Source organism: Lycium ferocissimum, unplaced genomic scaffold, assembly GCF_029784015.1.
Source record: "Lycium ferocissimum isolate CSIRO_LF1 unplaced genomic scaffold, AGI_CSIRO_Lferr_CH_V1 ctg4419, whole genome shotgun sequence".
In the NCBI taxonomy this organism is placed as follows: Eukaryota; Viridiplantae; Streptophyta; class Magnoliopsida; order Solanales; family Solanaceae; genus Lycium; species Lycium ferocissimum.
In genome coordinates, this window is record NW_026725665.1 from 48,416 (window position 1) to 58,761 (window position 10,346).

A 10,346-nucleotide genomic window follows, 5' to 3' on the forward strand; every position below is an offset into this window, starting at 1 on the left:
CCCGTAAGCGGTAAGAATGGACACTTTCTACCTTTAACCACAACTTTACCGGACACGAAGTCGTGGAACATCCATTGAACGTTTTCTCCTTTTAACCTGGAAAAGGTGAAGGTCCAACTTTGTTTGCTTTATTCCCCGAAGCTCGGGGAAAAATCCAGACGGCTAACCCTTTCGGCTGGCATATCTAGGTGTTGTTCACCCCTAAATTTGATCATATGCTTAAGGATCCACCATTGTAGGAGTAGGCTACAACCTTGTAAGTATTTGTAATGGTTTCGGCAGAGGCTCAAGGCTCGGTACAAGTCGGCTAGGATAATTGGGGTTAGGTCAAAGTATTTAGTTTCTTCTTGTTGGGTTATGCCGTAGAAGATGGCATGGGCAACTGAAATGACTCGGGTGTCTATGGCTAATGACCAATCTTTGGGAAAAACCATGGTTCCCGGAAAGCAAATGGCGAAGGCTAAAGGTCGGGTGGCTGTCCATTCGGCATTAAGTCTTGAACTCTCCCGGATGTTCCACAAATCTACTTGGGCTCCCAATCCTCTTGTATAACTCTCTAAAGGACATGGTTGGACATGGGCCCAATTGGCATAGTTTAAGGAAAGCATTTTGCAAATTTGGGAGTAGGTAGGTTTTTCTGGGATTAAGGCATTTCGGTAGGGTTTCTTTCTTCTTTTCAATCCGGAGCCCAACGCTAGTCAACACATCCCTGAACTCCTCGAAGGTAAGCGTCATCTCGATGTCATCCCCAAATAGGAAAACCATCCTATCTCGATCCCAAAACCTGGTAATTACTTCTATTAATTCCTTGCAACCTGTCATAGTCATAATGGATGTCAGATTTCCTAAATGATATGAAATACCCTTTTTCTCATCCAGGGACATTTGGCCCCACCAAATACGCAACAACTCTAGTGTAGTTAAAACCATGTCAAAATTCAAGTTGATCGACATCTACAAAACAGAAGTTAAGGTTAATTTTCCCCCCCCCCCCACCCACATAACTTGGATTTGGCTTGTGCAATGTTTCCTTATTAAGGAAAACTAGGAAAATCAGGTTTAAAGAGTTTTTCAAACAAGAGAAAAAGTCTTTTGGACCAAAGTTCGAGGTAAGGGTTCTGGTGATCCCCTAGGGAAGGTTTTACGCACCCTAGTATTAAAGATCCGTAGAATACGGTTGACCTATGAGCTTCAATGTGTGATTTTGTAATTATTTGCTTAAGAATTGTTTAAGTTTTTGCAAAGTGTCATTTTTATTCATATCATAATTTCAAGAAAAAATTTGGCAAAAAGTCCCCTTATAAAAGGGGTTTTTGGTTTGAAAATCCGCGTAAGTGTTCAACTCACTTTATTGCCGGACTAGGACACACCCGAGATTTCTCCCGAGTAGAGTCATTACTATTCTAGTCCTAATAAAATGAGTTTAGTTCTTACGGGTTTTATTATACATATATATAAAAATATGGAGTATATCTCCGATTTTTATACTTATACATATATAAGAAAATGCAAGTGTTTTTATTCAAGTCTATTTTCAACCATTGAAGCCCATATAATTAGTCCGTATTCTAAGTTCCAAGATCCGTCTTATCTCAAAAATCAGTCCAACAAGTCGTCCAATTTCTTATCAAAGTCCAAAATATCCAGATTGGTACATCCTTTAAACTTAGCCCAATTCTTTCTCCATCAGTTCAGAAAAACATCTTTGAGGCCCATTTGTTGCCAATATAAACTTTTAACAGTTTCGTACTTAAGGTGGAACGGTTCTTTGATCATTTTGAAAGAAGTATTCACTTTGTTTTTAGACTTAAAACCATTTTCTTTAAGTAAATCCCATTTCCTATTGTTACTTTTAAACCGTGACATTTTGAGAAAAAACTAACTCTTGAAACCTCTTAAGTTAAGGAAAGATTATTAGCCATATTTGAAAATTGATTTGTTTTGACGACTTACCTAAATTACTAAGTGTTTTCCTAAGTTCTAACATACATAATGGGTTCCAATAATCATCAAGCGTTTTACAAATATAATTTTTACACAAATAATGAATGTAAGAGGGAAGTTTAGGCTGGTGGGCCTACCTAAGCCCACCAGTTTGCTATTTTCACCCATAGCTGGGCCTTCAATATATATTAGCTTCCCTTGCCATTTTTCTCACACGGACTCGATCGAATAAGATAATTGGGCCTTTAGCCCAACAGGTTTATGCAAGGACACGGCCCAAGTGGCCCGAGGAAAATCACATAATCACAACAAAATGATAAGGATTAGTATGGGTCTAGATACTTAGTAATGCAAAATTTCATAATCCAAAAGAAGGAAGGCTCAAAACCATCACATAAACAAGTAAGAAGATTAAGTTTTAATTCGGCTAAGACAAACAGTTCACGGCCCAAATGAGTGAATAAACAAGAATAGGCAAACTGGGACGAATTTCGAAATAAAGCCTATTGTATACATTGAGGCCCAAATTTAACGGGGAAGAGGAGGGAAGGCCCAAAATTTAATAATAGTAGATTATCACAACCAAGTAAAGACTTATGATATTTCATATTTGTGTATACACGTATATACCAAGCTCATATACCTCAAGTATATGTGAGATGCGGGTATAGCTTGTACACAAGCATATCCACACACAAAATCTAGACTTATGCATGTTTTATATTTTGATCAAAAAATAAAGTCATAACGAAGTTCGGGGAAAGGAGCAAATTAAGATGATATACCAAACAAATCTCAAACATATACATAGTATACATAGACTCAATCGTATCTACTAAAGCAAATGTATCATGTGAAGATGCACTTATTTTAAAACATGGACATAAACCCAAGTAGACAAAGTATGCAAGCAGGTCTTATCAGTCTGCTCACTAGTACAAAACACATTCTGAGACTCATACTACTAACCAACAGCCAAACACATAGAATAGACTTTCACAATTTGAAACAGAGCCATTAAGGAGCATGCAAAAAGTCTGAGTCATTTTTTCAAATCAAACCAAAGTCATCTCAGCCTCAACAGACATAGTTTTTTTGTCTAGTGAATAAAGAGGTTCCATACCACTATGCCCTACACATCTCTAAGAAAAGCAATAGCATTTTTTGACTCCAACAATACATCACAGAAGCAACAGTGTGGTACACCAAACAATATGGGTCATAAATGGCCCTGGATTCAACTTTAAGCTAGTGTAGGCATGCTTCAAATATTAACATTAGTTTGTGTACTAGTCTAAATCAAAGAGGGGTTAAATATGCTAGCCATGCTGTCAAAACCAAAAGACTTATAGTCATGTGTAGTGTACATTTAGATCAGAGAGGTAAAGTCTAGCATTCATGAGTGAGAGGGTAACACAAACAGTCAACAAAATAGTCAACTACATGTTAATCATGCATAGCAGGCTTAGGCATCAAAACCAAATTCAAGACTCATCAAGTAACACAACAGTAGATCATATAGGCTCATACTTAGATAATAGGCAAAGATTAGCATGATCCCTAGTGTACAGGATTGAAACATATAGGTATATCATCAATCCATTAGTCAAAAGAGACTTAAGTTAGCAAGACATGGGGTAGGAGTTAAACACTCTAGACAGAATCATTTTAACAGAAACAATATGGTACAAAACAAGCTAGCATTTAACATTCATGTACTTAAACCTTTCAGTGTTATTGCCCTTCTTATCATATCATCAAAACACATCTAACATAGCACATAAACTCAATAAGACCATAACAAGACTGCATCATATATTAAAGGAATAATAGGTAGGGATCAGATTATTAGGTATTTCACAAACAAGTTCTAGAATTGACTACCACTTCATAATGATCAAAAACTAATCAAAACTTGATTAAGGCAGTGTATAGACATGCTTTACCAGAACAAAACTAACACATAAGAACATACTTTAGTTTAAAAAGGCTAAGTTAACACATGGGACATACTAAGACAGATTAAGCTTAAATTAATATAAAGACTAAACCAACTAAACTAAAATTAACATACAAAAGCATACTTTAACTATATAAACTAAATTAACTAACACAGAAGCATATTTAACTAAACATAAACCAAACTTAGCATATAAACACATAAACACATATAGCTAAAAACGAAGAACTGAAAAAATACAAGAAAAATAAAAAGGAAAGAAGATTACCTCTTCCTGGTGCAGCCTTGAGTCGAGAATGAACCTTGAAGATCCTTTGCTCCTCAAAATCCCCAAACTCAGCCACAAACAAGCAAAAAATAATTAAACCTTAAAATTTTGAACTTAGTCGAATAATTAAAGGTCTCAAAAGTTAGAAACCCTAGGTAATTCGACTTTTGAGTATAGTGATGTTTCAATATGCTCCAAAGCTCTCTAGAAATGTGGAGAATGGGGTTCTTTATATAGAACCCCCAAATTCTCAAAAACCCTAAACGGTCCGATGTGGGACTTTGGGGTTTTTTCTCACAAATTAACTTCAACACATCAATCAACGGATAAGAATGAAGGTAAAGGGAGATCTACGGTCAGATTTTGCCCCATATGAGGTCGATCCGTGCGATTCTCCACCAATGGCAATTGCCCATTCAAACTCAGATACAAACAAATCTAATTAAAGAAAATCAATTCTTCCCGTTGAGATTCACAGAAAAGTGAAGAGAGAGGATGATATTGTACCGCGTTTGGTGAAATGGAGTGGAAACCATAAATGCTTTGCTTCAAATTGCCATACAGACCTGTCAAAGACTTTTTCTCATCTGAAACTTTGCCAAAAATGCGTTGGTGAGGAGTGAGAGAGACATGAGTGACGCGGCTAGGGTTTGGTGTGGGGAGGAAAGGGAAAGGGGAGGTAGGGGTCTTTTTGGTGGAAAGTGAAAGTGTATAGGGGTTTTACCCCCTTTAACTTGCCATTGGGCGGGTCGCAACTTTCGACTTTGAATAAATGGACTCTATCCATTTTTAAAAGGCTAATGGGCTGTTTAAATTGTATACATGTATACATGTGATATACATGTATACTGCATGTATATCTATGTATATATATGTATATATATCGGACTTTGATACTCGTTTAAATAAATAACCAAAACTAAGACAAAACTAAATAATTTAGACTATTAATCATAATTAAACAAAACTAATTAAACAAATAAAGCCCAATTATTGCAAATGATGTCCCTCAAATTGGCTTTAATTTAAACCAGGCTATTCCAATTATGGCCCTTTTTTGGTCCATTTAACCAATTTAAAGTAAAGGATTTGCAAAAATGACCTCGATTGATTAATCAATAAGTTTGGCTATGTCAAATAAGGGTCACAACAATTAAAAGACTAATTTTACAATAATGACCTCAAATTGATTTTCAATTGAGTCACAATTGTACCAAACAATTGATTATTTCAATTGTAGCCATTTAGTAGACAAGTTACAAAATTAATCACAATTAAATACTCAATTAATTATGATAAAATTAATAAATTGAATATGCAAGACTGAATTGAGAGGAAAATTATCAATTCATTTAATTAATAAAATTCTTGAATTAAACAGAGTAAAATACTTGCTAATCGACAATTTAACAATTTTGGACAATTAAATAAATAATTGTTATAAATTGCTTTTCTCTTGGTTGATTTAGCAAATGTCATAATTGTTGCAATAAATGTGTAAATTAATTTCTAAATGACTTATAATATTATAGGAATTATTTTACCAAATAAGAATGGTAAAATATTCGCTTTATTATCTTAGTTTACACGGCGGTTAATCTTTGTTTATGTGCTTTAACATTATGTATACCAACGTACGTATTGTGCGTCACTTGGAAAACCTAAAAATCACTAAGTCACAAGACACTCCAAGTGTTCAACAAAGCTAATTATAGGTATTTTAAATTCTTAGTGCGTTAATCTTTGTTTATGTGCTTTAACTTTTAAACCTACTCTTATAACATAGAAGGTACATTATAGGTATTTTAAATTCTTAGTAGTGGTTACCCTTGGCTAGTGTGTAGTCTAAGGTGTATTAGTTGGGTTGGCTAGAGATAGTTAACCTTAGGTTCCTTGGCTAGAATTAGTCAAGTGGAGGTTTTTGCAATCGGAGTATTGCAAGGGTGAAGGGACTATGGGGGTTAGTTCCTAGGTTGCTACTATTGTAAGGGTTGAGGGATTATGGGAGTTAGTTCCTAGCTTACAATAGGTTGTAATCTGAAGTTGCTCGTGTAGTGGAGTTGAAATCCTACTAGGGTAGGTCGTGATTTTAATCCACGAGCAAGGAGTTTTCACGGTAAAAACGGTGCCTTCTTTACTTACGCATTACACAAGGAATTAGTGCAACGACCCGGGCACCCTCGTATTAATTTGGTGAGCGCACCACTATAATAATTGGTATCGAAGCGTGTGATTTCTAGAAAGTTAACACCTAGAAGAATCTATAAAATGGCTGCTCCACCTAATACGGAAGAAGGTTAATCTTTCTCTAGGCCACCCACATTTAACGGAAAATACTATGGGTGGTGGAAGACTAGAATGCCCGACTTCATCATGGCTGAAGACTCAGAATTGTGGGACATTATTTCTGATGGTCCTTATATTCCAGTACACATAGGTGAAAATGGTATAAAAACCACTGCCAAAACAAGGAAAGAATACAATGATGCTGACGGGAAGGCGAGTGGAGAAAGAGTTAAACGAAAGATCCTTGTGTAGAATAGGACACGATAAATACAATCGAGTCTCGGCATGCTCCAGCTTGCTAAAGAGATGCAGGAAGCTCTTCAAACTACATGAAAGAACAACAAAGGTGAAGAACTCCAAGAAGCGACATGCTGCCCTGATATGAAATATTCACGATGAAAGAGGGAGAATCTATTCATGATATGCACACAAATCGCCTCTATTATAAATGAGCTTCATTCTAGGAGAAGTCATCCATGACTTCCAAAGCTGATAGAAAGTTCTTGGTGTGCTGCACGACTCCTATATAGCAAGGTAAATTCCTTCTGCGAGCGAAAGATCTCGCACGTTCTTGTCTATGAGTCATCGGAAACCTTAAGACATATGAGATGAAGATGTCTATGAAGAAGGAAGAAAAGAATGAAATCAAAAAAGTATGAGCCTAGCTCTCCCAGAAGCGGCTAGGAAGACTCCAGTGATGACGAACGAGTTGGTATATCTCGCAGAGATTCCATAAATTGATTGAAAAAAAATGGTGGAATCCGAGAGGATGGGAAGGCTTCCAACAGAATCTCGAAATGAATATTCTTGCCATAGGTGCAAGACCGGTCACTTTGTTAAAGAGTGCCCTCTAGCAAAACGGAGACGACTGTGACGGAAATTGCGTTGAGGAACCGGTTTCTGGTAGAAAGTCCAGAAGAAAGGAAGCTGCTAATGCTGTGATAAAACAAGCACATACTACATTGAGGGACTCTTCCAGTGAGTCTGAAGAAGAAAATGAAAAATGGAAAGCATCAACGGTAGTCATAGAAAATTAAGCCTCCAGTATGGTCAAATTTGCACTGGCAAAATCGAACTACGATGATAGTGATTAGAGTAATGAAGATGCAGAGGTAAATCTTCTTGAGGTAAAGAAGAACCTAAAAGCCTACTCTCAGAATAAACTCAAGTGTTTGTCAGGCATGCTAATTGAAGCATATCATGCCCTTATTACTGAGAAAGGTGCACTCGTTCATAAAATCAGTGATTTTAAACTCGGAAGAGACAAGATATTGGTGTTAATTGGAGAGATGAGGGGACAAGTTGATGATACTAATCAGCTGAATATTATGTTGGAACGGGAATTGAAAGGGATCTGGCGCGTTAAAGGAAAGGCCGAAGCCCGATTAGAGCTCGCTCCCGGAACTTGGGATGACCTCGAAAAGGCAAAACTAAGTCTCGTGCGAGATTAAGAAAAGCGAGTTAAAGGAAGACCGAATAGAATCGAGTTTGATCTTGACGAGCTCACGAAGTGGACATGGTCTTACGATGTGATCGGTTCCGTACAAAAAGTAAGGGAAGTGATAAAGAAAGAAGTGGTTTTGTGAAAGAGAAGACCCCCTACAATCCCCACTGTAAGGATGTCTCCACCACTGAAAATTTCTTGTGCACCCATTGTAGATGAACAGGTCACTACAAGGAGTCTTGCGAAGCAAGAATCAAATCAGTTAAGAGGAACAGAGCGTTTATCACAAGGAGTGTAAGTTTGGGTACAAAATAAACTGGTTCTCAAAAGAAAGGACCTTAGAAGGAGAAAGGGAATGTGCTTCTTGTTTGGGCAAAAAGGAAGCTGATCCATCCCTTCTATAATTATAAGGGACCCTAGCTGGTTTAGGTTCCCAAATCCAAACAATAACATCTTGTGTAGGCTGAGGAGAGAGAGACGAAAGGAAATAGTTAATTAATCTTTGGAGTTAACTTGAGAAGTCTTTACTCAAAGCCTTCACGATAGGATGTATCTTTTCCATCTAATGGAATGGGCATATCTCAATATCAAAAGCTGCAGTTCAAAATTCAATCACTCCAAGTGAAGCAAGAGGGAAAAGCAGAATGTGAAAATCTTTGGGTCAAAAGGTTGATGTGATTGAAAAAGGTGTATGCACACATGAAAAGTACAGTACAGCACATGAACAAGTTCAAGTTTTCAGAAATGCTGCTCAGCATGGTCAAGTTTGTCCAGAGACCCGGGCAACCAGTGACTCAGTTAGTAGTTCTCTCAACACTCTCATATGTCGCTTGACTACTTATAGTACCAAGTAGGTTAAGAGTATCACAACTCAAAAATAAAAAACAAACACGAATCCCCTGGATCGACGCTTTAATTCTAAACCAATACCCCTTCTCTTATATCCACTCTGAATAGTCATCTCTGACAGCTTAACAACAACTACAGGCTCTCTCGTTTGTTCACTGTCATATCTCTCTCTCTCTTATATAACCCTTCTCTGGTTCACATTGATTCACATCTCTGTTAGTTCGTATTTCACGAGTGGGGTTAGCTCTCGGAAAGCTACTTCGAACTTGTTGGTGCTCTTTTGGACTTTGTTTTAAAAAAGTCACCATCTAATTTTTAAAAAATTAGGAAAACCAGGTTCAAAGGATTTATTTAAACACCATGAAAAAAGCCTTTGTAACCAAAACTCTAGGTAAGGGTTTTAGTGATGCCCTAGAGAAGGTGTAAGGCACTCTAGTATTAAGGATTCATACTATACGGTTGACCTTCGAATTCCAATGTATGAGTATTTGCATGAACTATTTGTAGTGTGATTTTCTGCATTTTTATAAAGTCTGTCATTCATACTCATTTATGAATTGAATGTAATTCCCTTTATATATATGAGGTATTTAGGTTTCGGTTATAATATCCGGATATAAATAATTTCCTTTTACATATAAGGATAGCTATTTGTTATAAAAAGATATGAAGAATTGTTTATACTTAAGTGAGAAATGTAAGTATGTTTTGTTCACGCTTAACTCATACGTGGGTCGGATCAATCCGTTTAATACATTTTAGAACACCTTATGAGACTTCCTTTAGAAAGGCGCAGTTATTTACAAATACTTGTGATTATGAAATGGCATGATTATCTGATTTCAATGGGCCAAGCAGACTCCAAGATAAAATTATACAATGAAAACGGATCCTATTCTTTTTGGGCTCAGCCTAGTTATTTATAGTTTAAAACTCAGTTGGGCTTGGCTCAAAGCATTTCCCCTTTTACTGTTAATACACGACCCATAAATTTGGCCGAAAATTCATAAGTTTTTTTTTTTTAAAATTATTTGGGGCTTGGCCCAAAACATTTTGTTTTAAAATCCAACACCTAGCATATTAGCCTTAAAAACTGGTTAGCTTTAATTTTTGTCCATGTCACAGTTTTGAAAGAATTTTGGTCTGTTTGTACTCGTCCGTTTTCAAAATTGGCACTAATGAACAGTTTTCTCCCAATTTTGTCTTCAAAATTTTATTTATACTAAGCGAGTTTTGAAAATAGAACTCGTGTTGGGGACCTAAATTCTACTAAACGGCATAATCACTGTTGTCCTAAGACGGCTAGTTCAAATAAGAAAGATTCCAATATAATTTATGAGTTTCTTACAAGTTCATACAAACACACAACTACAACCAAATCGTACCAAGAAATCATAAATAAATAAATAAGGAGAAGGGAAGGCTAGGTGCGTAACAAGCCCCTAGTTGGCCATTTTCACCCATGTTGGAGCCTTCTTTGCATTTATGTTAGCTTCGTTTCTCTTGAACTCGATATGCATTTTTGAAAGAATTCTGACCTGAATGGCCACACAGTAGAGAAGAAAGAAAAATAAACGAGACCCGGTTAGTTTTTA

At 36.5% G+C, this 10,346-nt stretch overlaps 1 long non-coding RNA gene across 1 annotated transcript; it reads right to left on the reverse strand.

The window, feature by feature from the left end:
- Positions 1–1,976: 1,976 nt before the first annotated feature.
- LOC132044394 (uncharacterized) lies at positions 1,977–4,851 on the reverse strand. The gene is made up of 2 exons (XR_009412168.1): positions 4,173–4,851; positions 1,977–2,187 (listed from the first exon to the last, which is right to left on the reverse strand). It is a non-coding gene; the product is annotated as an uncharacterized LOC132044394 (long non-coding RNA).
- Between the last annotated feature and the right edge of the window lie 5,495 nt (positions 4,852–10,346).